At 40.5% G+C, this 14,548-nt stretch overlaps 1 protein-coding gene across 1 annotated transcript in view; it reads left to right on the top strand.

Moving 5' to 3' along the window:
• The first annotated feature begins 2,404 nt into the window (after positions 1 to 2,404).
• The window catches only part of LOC117325975 (tctex1 domain-containing protein 2-like), a 29,982-nt gene continuing 17,838 nt past the window's right edge, over positions 2,405 to 14,548 (top strand). The window contains exon 1 of the mRNA XM_033882517.1: positions 2,405 to 2,550. The gene's annotated coding sequence lies outside the window, so the exon portion shown is untranslated. The remainder of the gene's footprint in view (positions 2,551 to 14,548) is intronic.

The raw sequence follows: 14,548 nt of genomic DNA, 5'->3' as shown, positions 1-14,548 counted from the left end.
TCATTTTATGCAATTTCTGACAGGTGGATCATACGCTGTTGATGATGTGGGGACTCGTCTCCAAGTCGATCCCTGTGTATCGAAGGACTTTCCCCAATGTCAATATACCTAACTATTAGTGGCACAAAGTCCCGACCCCAACGGTCTATAGATGTATAAGTACAGAGGGGTTGGGATTGTGTATACAAGTCTCTGGTTGAGAGTAGTGCCATTATCTGCCAAGCTTTGTTAAATTGTATCCATGATCTGCCGGTCGGTCGTGCTGGAAATTATTTGACTTCATGAGGAAAAAAGCTGCAAGACATTCAGCCGATTTCTTGTATTTAAGATAATTCCTCTCTGATAGGACTGTGATCACTGTACACGGGCCTGGGCATGTGTTCCTGGTGTGTATAGAGTATTGTTAAACGTCTGATTCAGATAGATAATATATTTATGATAAAAAAAATTGGTATCATTTGTTCATTGTCATGAATTTTAGATAACAAAATCGTAACATATATATCAAACATGATATGTGACAACTTCTACTTTACCAAATAATTTTCATGACATCTGGTTCGGCACACACCAGTGACATCTGTGGCTACTGTCTGCAGTTGCTGCTAATATGGCCATTTGATAGCCAATCAGAAAGTTTTGTTTCGCGCCAAATACGGTTACGTCAGTGGTGTGGTCCGATACAAAAATAGCACAATATGACTTTTCAACTTTTTTTTAAATTATTTTTAGTCATAATTACTATTATTTTGTACATTGAACAATGTCCAATGATCCATCGATATGAATTTTCTAATAACGTTCATGCAGGCATAACATCATCTCTAATAACGTTTATATAGACATAACATCATCTCTAACAACGTTCATATGGACATAACATCATCTCTAATAACGTTCATATAGACATAACATCATCTCTAATGACGTTCATATAGACATAACATCATCTCTAACAACGTTCATATAGACATAACATTACCTCTAATAACGTTCATATAGACATAACATCACCCCTCACAACGTTCATATAGACATAACATCATCACTAACAACGTTCATATAGATATAACATCATCTCTAACAACGTTCATATAGACATAACATCATCTCTAACAACGTTCATATAGACATAACATCATCTCTAGTAACGTTCATATAGACCTAACATCATCTCTAATGACGTTCATATAGACATAACATCATCTCTAATGACGTTCATATAGACATTACATCACCTCTAATGACGTCCATATAGACATAACATCATTTCCCACAACGTTCATATACATGTGTAGACATAACATCATTTCCCACAACGTTCATATAGACATAACATCATTTCCCACAACGTTCATATAGACATAACATCATCTCTAATGACGTTCATATAGACATAACATCATTTTCCACAACGTTCATATAGACATAACATCATTTCCCACAACGTTCATATAGACATAACATCATCTCTAATAACGTTCATATAGACATAACATCATCTCTAATAACGTTCATATAGACATAACATCATCTCTAATAACGTTCTTATAGACATAACATCATCTCTAATAATGTTCATATAGACAACATCATCTCTCACAACGTTCATATAGACATAACATCATCTCTCACAACGTTCATATAGACATAACATCATCTCTCACAACGTTCATATAGACATAACATCATCTCTAGTAACGTTCATATAGACATAACATCATCTCTAACAACGTTCATATAGACATAACATCATCTCTCACGATGTTCATATAGACATCTCTTACAACGTTTCAGCAATTAACAGTGGTTTTAATTTTGTATTAACATCCTCTCTAGTAACGTTCATATAGACATAACATCATCTCTAGTAACGTTCATATAGACATAACATCATCTCTAGTAACGTTCATATAGACATAACATCATCTCTAGTAACGTTCATATAGACATAACATCATCTCTCACGATGTTCATATAGACATAACATCATCTCTAACAACGTTCATATAGACATAATATCATCTCTCATTTTGTTCATATAGACATAACGTCAACTATCACAACGTTCACAGAGACATAAAATCATCTCTCACAACGTTTAAGCAATTAACATCCTCTCTAAGTGGTCGTGCTGTCGTAAGATGATGACCTGTTCCCCGTGTTTCATGTCGTGGCTCCATTTTACTATAGAGTCGCTGAAATCGATTTCCAATGAAAATAGCTGTATTCCGTCTCTTTGCTCGTGATCTCGACTCAGTGACTCCATTTTAGTTCAAAACGCATATCCATTAATATATTTAAATCCCACTTTCGATTTATATGTACATATATTTAATCATATTCGAGTTGCCTATTCTAGTATAAACATTGAGATCTAGGTTTGACAGGCTGGTATTACTACGGTATCGAGAGGTACGAGTGGGGCGCGATAACACTCGGCGAAAATACTTGTGCCTGACTACCAGGCTTATCTCCGCTGGTGTATCCTTTATCCCCAGTAGTCAGGAAGACGTACCTGGACAAGATACCAGCGGTTCATTACGACAGGTGTGTATAAAACGTTCTTATTTCTAATCCAGTTAGTACATTTTCATGTATTTAGGAAAAGGGATGAGTAAGTTGTCTATAGCATTGTCTGATAGTCGTGTCACATGCATGATAGATATGTCGAAAAAAACATGTATATCTCGTAATTTGTACAGTTTTCTGAACAAAAATTACACCAACACAAGTGATTTTAATGTCGCGGATGATGGTGAACATCTACACTGATTGTAGTACTTTGATAGTAGGTCTGTGATGGAACACCCACATTGGTAACATCACAGGGGATTGGTCCACAGTCCATTTATAGATACTACATAATGGGCGACATCACAGGGGATTGGCCCACGGTCCATTTATAGATACTATATAATGGGCGACATCACAGGGGATTGGCCCACGGTCCATTTATAGATACTATATAATGGGCGACATCACAGGGGATTGGCCCACGGTCCATTTATAGGCGACATCACAAGGGATTGGCCCACGGTCCATTTATAGATACTATATAATGGGCGACATCACAGGGGATTGGCCCACGGTCCATTTATAGATACTATATAATGGGAGACATCACAGGGGATTGGCCCACTGTCCATTTGATACTATATAATGGGCGACATCACAGGGGATTGGCCCACGGTCCATTTATAGGCGACATCACAGGGGATTGGCCCATGGTCCATTTATAGATACTATATAATGGGCGACATCACAGGGGATTGGCCCACGGTCCGTTTATATATACTATATAATGGGCGACATCACAGGGGATTGGCCCACGGTCCGTTTATAGATACTATGTAATGGGCGACATCACAGGGGATTGGCCCACGGTCCATTTATAGATACTATGTAATGGGCGACATCACAGGGGATTGGCCCACGGTCCATTTATAGATACTATGTAATGGGCGACATCACAGGGGATTGGCCCACGGTCCATTTATAGATACTATGTAATGGACGACATCACAGGGGATTGGCCCACGGTCCATTTATAGATACTATATAATGGGCGACATCACAGGGAATTGGCCCACGGTCCATTTATAGATACTATATAATAGGCGACATTACAGGGGATTGGCCCACGGTCCATTTATAGATACTATATAATGGGCGCCATCACAGGGGATTGGCCCACGGTCCATTTATAGATACTATATAATGGGCGACATCACAGGGGATTGGCCCACGGTCCATTTATAGATACTATGTAATGGGCGACATCACAGGGGATTGGCCCACGGTCCATTTATATATACTATATAATGGGCGACATCACAGGGGATTGGTCCACGGTCCATTTATAGATACTATATAATGGGCGACATCACAGGGGATTGGCCCACGGTCCATTTATAGATACTATATAATAGGCGACATCACAGGGGATTGGCCCACGGTCCATTTATAGATACTATATAAAGGCGACATCACGGATGTTGAACACGATCGTTTACCTGCATTATACACATATTATTGGGCATCAACTTTGATGGCATCAAGTGGTTGGACATGGCTTCATTAATGGTGGAATCACATTAGAACATCAGTGTTGGTGGCGTCAAAGTCGGACAGATTACCTCCATTTTGACAGTACGAAGTCTGAATTGTGTCACAGTATATTGAATATAATCACTACAACAGGAAAAATATCATGTTGGTAGTACCAATTTTGAACACGAGCATCTGGAGTTCTCTGGCAGTATACTCGGAACTGGGGATGCATTAGCCCGAGTTTCCTCTGGTCCTAGACATGGTGTCAGGGCCAGAGGAAACTCGGACTAGGGTTGTACATGTTCCCTACTCGTTTATTTCTAGCTGCTCATTGCTAATGTGTACCCGTTTTATATTTTACTCCTCGATAAAACTCCTGGATGATATATAGACCTGTAATAATAAGGTTTCGTGTATCTTACTTGTAAACAGTGTTTCTTCTGTGTTCACGGGGTAACTAAGGTTTTGTACCGGGGCACAGGGATGTGACACATGATCTTGGTCCGCTCTCTGTATGTGGGTATTAACGTATCTAATTTGATAGAGAATTTTTACCAAATCCCTGTGGAACAGTGTAAGGAATACGTTTCCCTAGTGGTTATAACTAACCGTATTGTCAGATCTAGCGATATGATTTTGTTGAACAATAAATTACATAGGTCGATACAAATTGGTTAAATAGCCAGACGAATTAACGTCAGATAAATTCAATCGCTTAACTCTTGGGTTAGTTACTTCATGGTCTCTGTAATTTAAAACCTGAGTTTATTGTGAAGTATGTGAACAAAAAAATAATGTATTTTTTTATGCGAAACCTGTCATCACTGACACTAGACAATGGTCTGAGAGCACGAGTTCCAATCCAGTGTTAAACATCATATATAGGACACTAGAAAAGTAGTCCAAAATGTTATTTTTTTCAGAAATTGAAGATTATTTTGTCTCGTTCTCGATGTCAATCCTAACAAAGGCATGACATACAGACACAGTATACTTCAAACAAATAAAGAACTCGTATCAATAACATAACTTGCAAATATTTTACCTTGATGGTGTTATATAACACTATGGTCTGGTAATATGACTTGTTTGTTTGTAATCATCTGTACCTCTGTTGACTCCAAAATGTTTTCACATAAGAGGTCGCTTTTTTATTTAGTTTTCAAAATTAGTATTAAAAAAACAGGTATTAGATTCTGGTAACAAACACCTGGTGTTTTTAGCCGCCTAGCAGCTACTTGAAATAATTTCTTTCGTGTGTGTTTAGCTATAGACTAGGGTAACGCCTATACTTACAAATGTACACCTGTCTTAAATGCACGTGATTTTCATCACGTCATACCTTTAATTGAAATCTCGAGACTTTGTTCTGATATTTCGTTTCGCTTACATGATTAAAAGTGTTTGACATGCACTAGGTTACAGGTTGGGATTTAAACCGACACAGTTAATATAGATATTTATTAATAGTATTATTGGAAATGGTATGAAAGAAAGTTGTTTCTAATCTGTAGAAATCAACTCGAGGGGAAAAAGGCTAGAATACAACTCGTGCACAATAAGAATTTGTTTTGTAATTGTAGAGATTAAAACGAAACATTTTCAGACAGTGTACATGTAATGTTTTGCTTGTCATTCTCTGTCGTTCTTTTAAAATTGACCATAGCTGTTGATAGGACGTTAACCATTACTAAACCAAGCCAATCATCAAGACGCCAGTCTTTATTATGAGAAACTAACCTGGTAACCAGTCCTCACACTATTGTGGTTTGTGTATGTAAGTCGTGTTACCTATATTGTACATATTGTGTAACGTTTACACGTGTAGCCTATAACCCACAGTTTATGTCCATTGACTACTTACTCATGAACAGTTCATATCATATTCGATATTCATGTCATACAGATCCAATTGAAATTGCCATAAAAGAGAAACTAAACTGTGTGTGGAATGTCTGTTATGAAGAGTAAACAACTGTTTTGTTATCGTTGTTGACACAAACTGTTACAACACTGATATTCATTTGAAGTGTTTCCCCTGACGATGAGGTGGTGGGTTCGGCAGGTATGTCTGTGTTTGTTCACCTACTCCAATTGTACCGGCACTGCACGAACAATTGGGGTTAACTATCTGCCTTGACCTTTACCATGGTAACATCCGGTATGTGAACAGATAGACCTTACACATATTCTGTTTTAAAGTCAGTGATAATAAAAAGAAATTAGGTGCCCCCTTCCTCCATTCTAAAAAAAATCCAGTAAAAGCATATCCGACGTATCACGCCTAGTAACGTCAATTCTGAATTACGTTTAATCAATGTCAAGGACAAGGTCAGGGACAAGGTCAATGTCAAGGTCAATATCAAGGTAGTCACTTTTTATATTCACTATTTATAGAACCTTTTACGTACTCAGTGTTTTCAGAGCTCTGGACACTACTCTATAAGTTGTATAGTGCTTGGGTCAAGGTTAGGGCAAAATTTGCAACAGTAGATTCATTTCAGGGACACATGATATTTTCAATGCCATTGTCTTCAATTATCGTTTAATCACATAAACCTTCGTTTAGGCTTTTTGTGAGTTTTTTTTTTTGTGAGTGTTTTAAATACAAAGAAGGTTTCTGTAGTTACCGTTCGTGTTGATAACACCAAGTATGTACTATATCACAGAATTGTTGTTATATGATATTAACTATTTATTTTACAATTTCAAAAACCCGCGTGGTCGGGTAGGTGACTCGATACCTTTTAACGTCCGGTCTGGGAATCGAACCTCGGCCGCCTATGTGAAAGACAAGCGTGTTACTACTGTGCCATCTGACAAAAAAAGCGATGCATTAGTTTCAATATTCCCGGAATTCCAATATAATTTCTACTTACATAAAATTGTTTAAATGCCAAGAAATACAAGCGCTGATGGCCTATTGAAATTTAAGAAAAACGGTACATGTTATACGTAACAGTCAACAGTCACGGTTATTAATTGAACAGACAACAAAGAAAAAACTTCCAATGTTCCCCCAGCCATCATTGTTGGTGGTGACAGAGATGGATCCTACTCGTATTATTTAATTTCTGATATTAAAGTTTGGGGTTTAAATCACCCTTAGATTGTTACGTTCGAACAGGTATATTCCACTCTGTGGTCTCCTGGTCACCGCAGAGGCCTTGTCTCTGTAGGGTCTATACCGTCCCCGTACCGTCCCCATACCGTCCCCATACCGTCCTCGTACCGTCCTAGTACCGTCCCCATACCGTCCTCATGCCGTCCCCGTACCTTACCCGTCGTCTCCGTACCGTCCCCATACCGTCCCCGTACCGTCTTCGTATCCTTACCGTCCTCGTACCGTCCTTGTACCGTCCTCGTACCGTCCCAGTACTCGGATAGAGAAGGAAATTACACTAGGGAGGGACTTGCACGTGCTATGCGATAAAGTAACGTGTGTATAATGGATTATTGTCTGAAATCGTTTGGGGGTTTTTTCATGTGAGAGTGGATGTATAGAAACTATGAAACAATTTCTGGTCGACCTTTAGTTTGTGTGGAGAGCGACTCGATCACAGGGGCATGTAACAATGTTTCTGGGGGAGGAGAGCGACTCGATCATAGGGGCATGTAACAATGTTTCTGGGGGAGGAGAGCGACTCGATCACAGGGGTATGTAACAGTGTTTCTTGGGGAGGAGCGCGACTCGATCACAGGGGCATGTAACAATGTTTCTGGGGAGGAGAGCGACTCGATCACAGGGGCATGTAACAATGTTTCTGGGGGAGGAGAGCGACCCGATCACAGTGACATATAACCATGTTTCTTGGGGAGGAGCGCGACTCGATCACAGGGGCATGTAACAATGTTTCTTGGGGAGGAGAGCGACTCGATCACAGGGGCATGTAACAATGTTTCTGGGGGAGGAGAGCGACCCGATCACAGTGACATATAACCGTGTTTCTTGGGGAGGAGAGCGACTCGATCACAGGGGCATGTAACAATGTTTCTTGGGGAGGAGAGCGACTCGATCACAGGGCATATAACAATGTTCTGGGGGAGGAGAGCGACTCGATCATAGGGGCATGTAACAATGTTTCTTGGGGAGGAGAGCGACTCAATCACAGGGCATATAACAATGTTCTGGGGGAGGAGAGCGACTCGATCACAGGGGCATGTAACAATGTTTCTTAGGGAGGAGAGCGACTCGATCACAGGGACATGCAACAATGTTTCTGGGGGAGGAGAGCGACTCGACCATATGGGCATGTAACAATGTTTCTGGGAGAGGAGAGCGACTCAATCACAGGGGCATGTAACAGTGTTTCTGGGGAGGAGAGCGACTCGATCACAGGGGAGTGTAACAATGTTTCTTGGGGAGGAGAGCGACTCGATCACAGGGACATGCAACAATGTTTCTGGGGGAGGAGAGCGACTCGATCACAGGGGAGTGTAACAATGTTTCTTGGGGAGGAGGCGACTCAATCATAGGGGCGTGTAACAATGTTTCTTGGGGAGGAGAGCGACTCGATCACAGGGACATGTAACAATGTTTCTTGGGGAGGAGAGCGACTCGATCACAGGGCATATAACAATGTTCTGGGGGAGGAGAGCGACTCGATCACAGGGACATGCAACAATGTTTCTGGGGGAGGAGAGCGACTCGACCACAGGGACATGCAACAATGTTTCTGGGGGAGGAGAGCGACCCGATCACAGTGACATGTAACAATGTTTCTGGGGGAGGAGAGCGACTCGATCACAGGGACATATAACCATGTTTCTTGGGGAGGAGAGCGACTCGATCACAGGGACATGCAACAATGTTTCTGGGGGAGGAGAGCGACTCGACCACAGGGACATGCAACAATGTTTCTGGGGGAGGAGAGCAACCCGATCACAGTGACATATAACCATGTTTCTGGGGGAGGAGAGCGACTCGATCACAGGGGCATGCAACAATGTTTTCTGGGGGAGGAGAGCGACTCGACCACAGGGACATGTAACAAAATTATTCTGGAGGAGTGGGCTTTTGTAGTATACATGTACTATAAATAGTAAAGGGAACGCCTAATTTTCTAAGACAGGTGAATTTCTCTCTGGTATTTCGCTGGAAACATTGCCACATGCACTTGTGAACTCAATCGCAACATCTCAATGAATCTGGTCAAGACGTTTTTTCCGGGCCTTGACGGAATTGACCGAGAATTTTACTGTAGACATTGGCTTTGTGGCATATTATCACAGACCGTTGGTTCTTGTGATGGACACTTTTGAAAAGCATTGATTTTTTTATAAGATTCTGTTTAAAGGACCGTTGGTTTTGTTGCTGGATTAACGTTTTATAGCTTAGTCTGTGGTTATATATAAAGGCTGTTATTGCAGCTTGAACGGTCACTAAATATCTAAATTGAAAGCTGTTAACGGTTAATATTTAATCTACTAATCTGTTTTATATTAAACGACACCATCCTTATGTTAAGTTAACAAGTACATTTACAGTTCTCTCTTTCTGTCCATCTTATTATATATCTCTTAGATCTACAGAAATAAAAAGAAATTGACTGACCAGATCTTATCTATACAATGGCAAAGGTCAGACCTCGCCTCTCCACAAAAGGCTGAAAATCCACATGTTATAATGTAGATCTCTCCACAAAGTGTGACATCTCTACTTGTTATAATGTAGATCTCTCCATACAAAGTGTGACATCTCCACTTGTTATAGTGTAGATCTCTCCACAAAGTGTGACATCTCTACTTATTATAATGTTTATCTCTCCACAAAGTGTGACATCTCTACTTGTTATAGTGTAGATCTCTCCACAAAGTGTGACATCTCCACTTGTTATAATGTAGATATCTCCACAAAGTGTGACATCTCCACTTGTTATAATGTAGATCTCTTCACAAAGTGTGACATCTCTACTTGTTATAGTGTAGATCTCTCCACAAAGTGTGACATCTCTACTTGTTATAATGTAGATCTCTCCACAAAGTGTGACATCTCTACTTGTTATAATGTAGATCTCTCCACAAAGTGTGACATCTCTACTTGTTATAATGTAGATCTCTTCACAAAGTGTGACATCTCCACTTGTTATATTGTAGATCTCTCCACAAAGTGTGACATCTCCACTTGTTATATTGTAGATCTCTCCACAAAGTGTGACATCTCTACTTGTTATAATGTAGATCTCTCCACAAAGTGTGACATCTCCACTTGTTATAATGTAGATCTCTCCACAAAGTGTGACATCTCCACTTGTTATAATATAGGTCTCTCCACAAAGTGTGACATCTCTACTTGTTATATTGTAGATCTCTCCACAAAGTGTGACATCTCCACTTGTTATAATGTAGATCTCTCCACAAAGTGTGACATCTCTACTTGTTATAATGTAGATCTCTCCACAAAGTGTGACATCTCCAATTGTTATAATGTAGATCTCTCCACAAAGTGTGACATCTCTACTTGTTATAATGTAGATCTCTCCACAAAGTGTGACATCTCCACTTGTTATAATGTAGATCTCTCCACAAAGTGTGACATCTCCACTTGTTATAATGTAGATCTCTCCACAAAGTGTGACATCTCTACTTGTTATAATGTAGATCTCTCCACAAAGTGTGACATCTCCACTTGTCATAATGTAGATCTCTCCACAAAGTGTGACATCTCCACTTGTTATAATATAGGTCTCTCCACAAAGTGTGACATCTCTACTTGTTATATTGTAGATCTCTCCACAAAGTGTGACATCTCCACTTGTTATAATGTAGATCTCTCCACAAAGTGTGACATCTCCACTTGTTATAATGTAGATCTCTCCACAAAGTGTGACATCTCTACTTGTTATAATGTAGATATCTCCACAAAGTGTCACATCTCCACTTGTTATAGTGTAGATCTCTCCACAAAGTATGACATCTCCACTTGTTATAATGTAGATCTCTCCACAAAGTGTGACATCTCCACTTGTTATAATGTAGATCTCTCCACAAAGTGTGACATCTCTACTTGTTATAATGTAGATATCTCCACAAAGTGTCACATCTCCACTTGTTATAGTGTAGATCTCTCCACAAAGTGTGACATCTCCACTTGTTATAATGTAGATCTCTCCACAAAGTGTGACATCTCCACTTGTTATAATGTAGATCTCTCCACAAAGTGTGACATATCTCCACTTGTTATAATGTAGATCTCTCCACAAAGTGTCACATCTCCACTTGTTATAATGTAGATATCTCCACAAAGTGTGACATCTCTACTTGTTATAATGTAGATCTCTCCACAAAGTGTGACATCTCCACTTGTTATAATGTAGATCTCTCCACAAAGTGTGACATCTCCACTTGTTATAATGTAGATCTCTCCACAAAGTGTGACATATCTCCACTTGTTATAATGTAGATCTCTATACAAAGTGTGACATCTCCACTTGTTATAATGTAGATCTCTCCACAAAGTGTGACATCTCTACTTGTTATAGTGTAGATCTCTCCACAAAGTGTGACATCTCCACTTGTTATAATGTAGATCTCTCCACAAAGTGTGACATCTCTACTTGTTATAATGTAGATCTCTCCACAAAGTGCGGGAAATCCATAGACTATAGCTTAAATCATCGTCAAGAGCGGGAAGTTAATATCTCCTCAAGAGATTATTGGGAATCAGCAAAGGATAAAGCAAAGACAGACTATATTTAAGAACTGCTATATCTAAGAGCTAAAGAAAATATCGGGGAATCGACACATCTGTTCTGATTCTAAATCAATTAAATAATCATCTACAGAAGAAATAATGTGGGATCCACAGACTAGATATCATACTTCTACATACCAGACAGTAACTCCATCGGATTTTCCTCCAAATACTACAGATATCGTTAGAACAGTCGCTTGTATTCTTCTTATAGCATTTGCGGTGAAACAGTAATAGGTCTTATTGTTTTGTAATGTCGGACTCTCCCTGATGTGTTGAAAAACACAAAGAAATACAGAATCTGAATCTGAATCTACACTTCTTCAGAAACCACGGGGGTTAGTGTTACACATCAATGAACATACCCGTGAAATTATTACATTATAAAATGATTTTGATGAAAACAGGCAAGATATATTGATATCTGGCCAAGAGTATAGAAGGGATTTACATGGCCAGAATCGAACACTAGTCCTAATAGTAGCCAGGTCTTATTTGGTGTTTTGGCTTGTAAAACATATATTAAACTATACTGGTAAATATTTTACTGATTAAAAAGTCAGTGAACTTCTTAATACAGAAATATGCATGTAGGTGGCATAGAGTCACGGTCCGCCTCACCAACCGATCGATACCAATACCGCCAATGATCGGCTTTATTGCCGAGTTGTTCCTCACAACAGAGGAGCTATATCCGTCATTCCACCATATATGTCCCACTAAAGGATAACCGTAGCTGGGAATACCTGGCATTCCAGAGGGATAACTGTATACCAGGTAGGTAAGTTTCCATGTACTCTTTGCAGTGCTCGTATTTGATCAGTCAATCAGTTTTGATTTATACAGTATTTTATAGGTGATTTGACACAGGGACTTGACACGGATCCCTGTACTTATTGATATACGTTGTAACATGTATAATATACAAAGACAACAGTCTAGAGCAGTGTAACCCACAGGGACATGGTGGTTACTTAAGTGAAGTGAGAGAAGTGTTAGAATTCTTCAGGTTTAGATTAGCACGTGGTAAGGGGACCGCGATAACGTGTGGTGAAGATCCGAGGTCCAACGCTCCCGACCCATGTTGGTTTGTGTTTCTCAGGAAGCTGAGAAACGGACCGTTCTGTACTGTCGTGGTTGTGCCATGAAAGGCACTTTACCCTGATTGCTCTATGCACATATACAGTTGGAATGCGACGGACCTTCAGTGTATTGTTTAGTGCGGTAGTCACCAGCTACTACATGGACAAGGACATTGGCTGTTCACGGGGCAATAAACCCAGCAAACATGTGTGTGTCGCTATTGTCATCACAGGAAGGGGAAAAGTAGTACCCAACGTTAATCGGGGGGGGGGGGGGGGGGGGGGGTCGACATAAAACCGTTTCCAGTACTCAAGGAAACCAAAGCACAAAGACAACGTATGTCATATAACCATGGCAATCTACAGGAAAGTCCAACCATGCCATCTATTACAAATAGTATGTCCCTGTGGTATAAACCATTCCGCGGTCTATAATGTTCAGGTCCCTGTGGTATAAACCATTCCGCGGTCTATAACTTTCAGGTCCCTGTGGTATAAACCATTCCGCGGTCTATAATGTTCAGATCCCTGTGGTATAAACCATTCCGCGGTCTATAACTGTCAGGTCCCTGTGGTATAAACCATTCCGCGGTCTATAACTTTCAGGTCCCTGTGGTATAAACCATTCCGCGGTCTATAACTTTCTGGCCCCTGTGGTATAAACCATTCCGCGGTCTATAATGTTCAGGTCCCTGTGGTATAAACCATTCCGCGGTCTATAACTGTCAGGTCCCTGTGGTATAAACCATTCCGCGGTCTATAACTTTCTGGTCCCTGTGGTATAAACCATTCCGCGGTCTATAACGTTCAGGTCCCTTTGGTATAAACCATTCCGTGGTCTATAACTTTCTGGTCCCTGTGGTATAAACCATTCCGCGGTCTATAACGTTCAGGTCCCTTTGGTATAAACCATTCCGTGGTCTATAACTGTCAGGTCCCTGTGGTATAAACCATTCCGCGGTCTATAACGTTCAGGTCCCTGTGGTATAAACCATTCCGTGGTCTATAACTGTCAGGTCCCTGTGGTATAAACCATTCCGCGGTCTATAACTGTAAAGTCCCTGTGGTATAAACCATTCCGCGGTCTATAATGTTCAGGTCCCTGTGGTATAAACCATTCCGCTGTCTATAACGTTCAGGTCCCTGTGGTATAAACCATTCCGCGGTCTATAATTTTCAGGTCCCTGTGGTATAAACCATTCCGCGGTCTATAATGTTCAGGTCCCTGAGGTATAAACCATTCCGCGGTCTATAACTTTCAGGTCCCTGTGGTATAAACCATTCCGCGGTCTATAACGTTCAGGTCCCTGTGGTATAAACCATTCCGCGGTCTATAATGTTCAGGTCCCTGTGGTATAAACCGTTCCGCGGTCTATAACGTTCAGGTCCCTGTGGTATAAACCATTCCGCGGTCTATAACTTTCAGGTCCGTGTGGTATAAACCATTCCGCGGTCTATAACTGTCAGGTCCCTGTGGTATAAACCATTCCGTGGTCTATAATGTTCAGGTCCCTGTGGTATAAACCATTCCGTGGTCTATAATGTTCAGGTCCCTGTGGTATAAACCATTCCGTGGTCTATAATGTTCAGGTCCCTGTGGTATAAACCATTCCGCGGTCTATAATGTTCAGGTCCCTGAGGTATAAACCATTCCGCGGTCTATAACTTTCAGGTCCCTGTGGTATAAACCATTCCGCGGTCTATAACGTTCAGGTCCCTG

The sequence above is a fragment of the Pecten maximus genome, chromosome 4 (assembly GCF_902652985.1).
Source record: "Pecten maximus chromosome 4, xPecMax1.1, whole genome shotgun sequence".
Lineage (NCBI taxonomy): Eukaryota > Metazoa > Mollusca > Bivalvia > Pectinida > Pectinidae > Pecten > Pecten maximus.
Note: the sequence above shows the minus strand (reverse complement) of the source record. Positions and strands in the feature narration are given on the sequence as shown.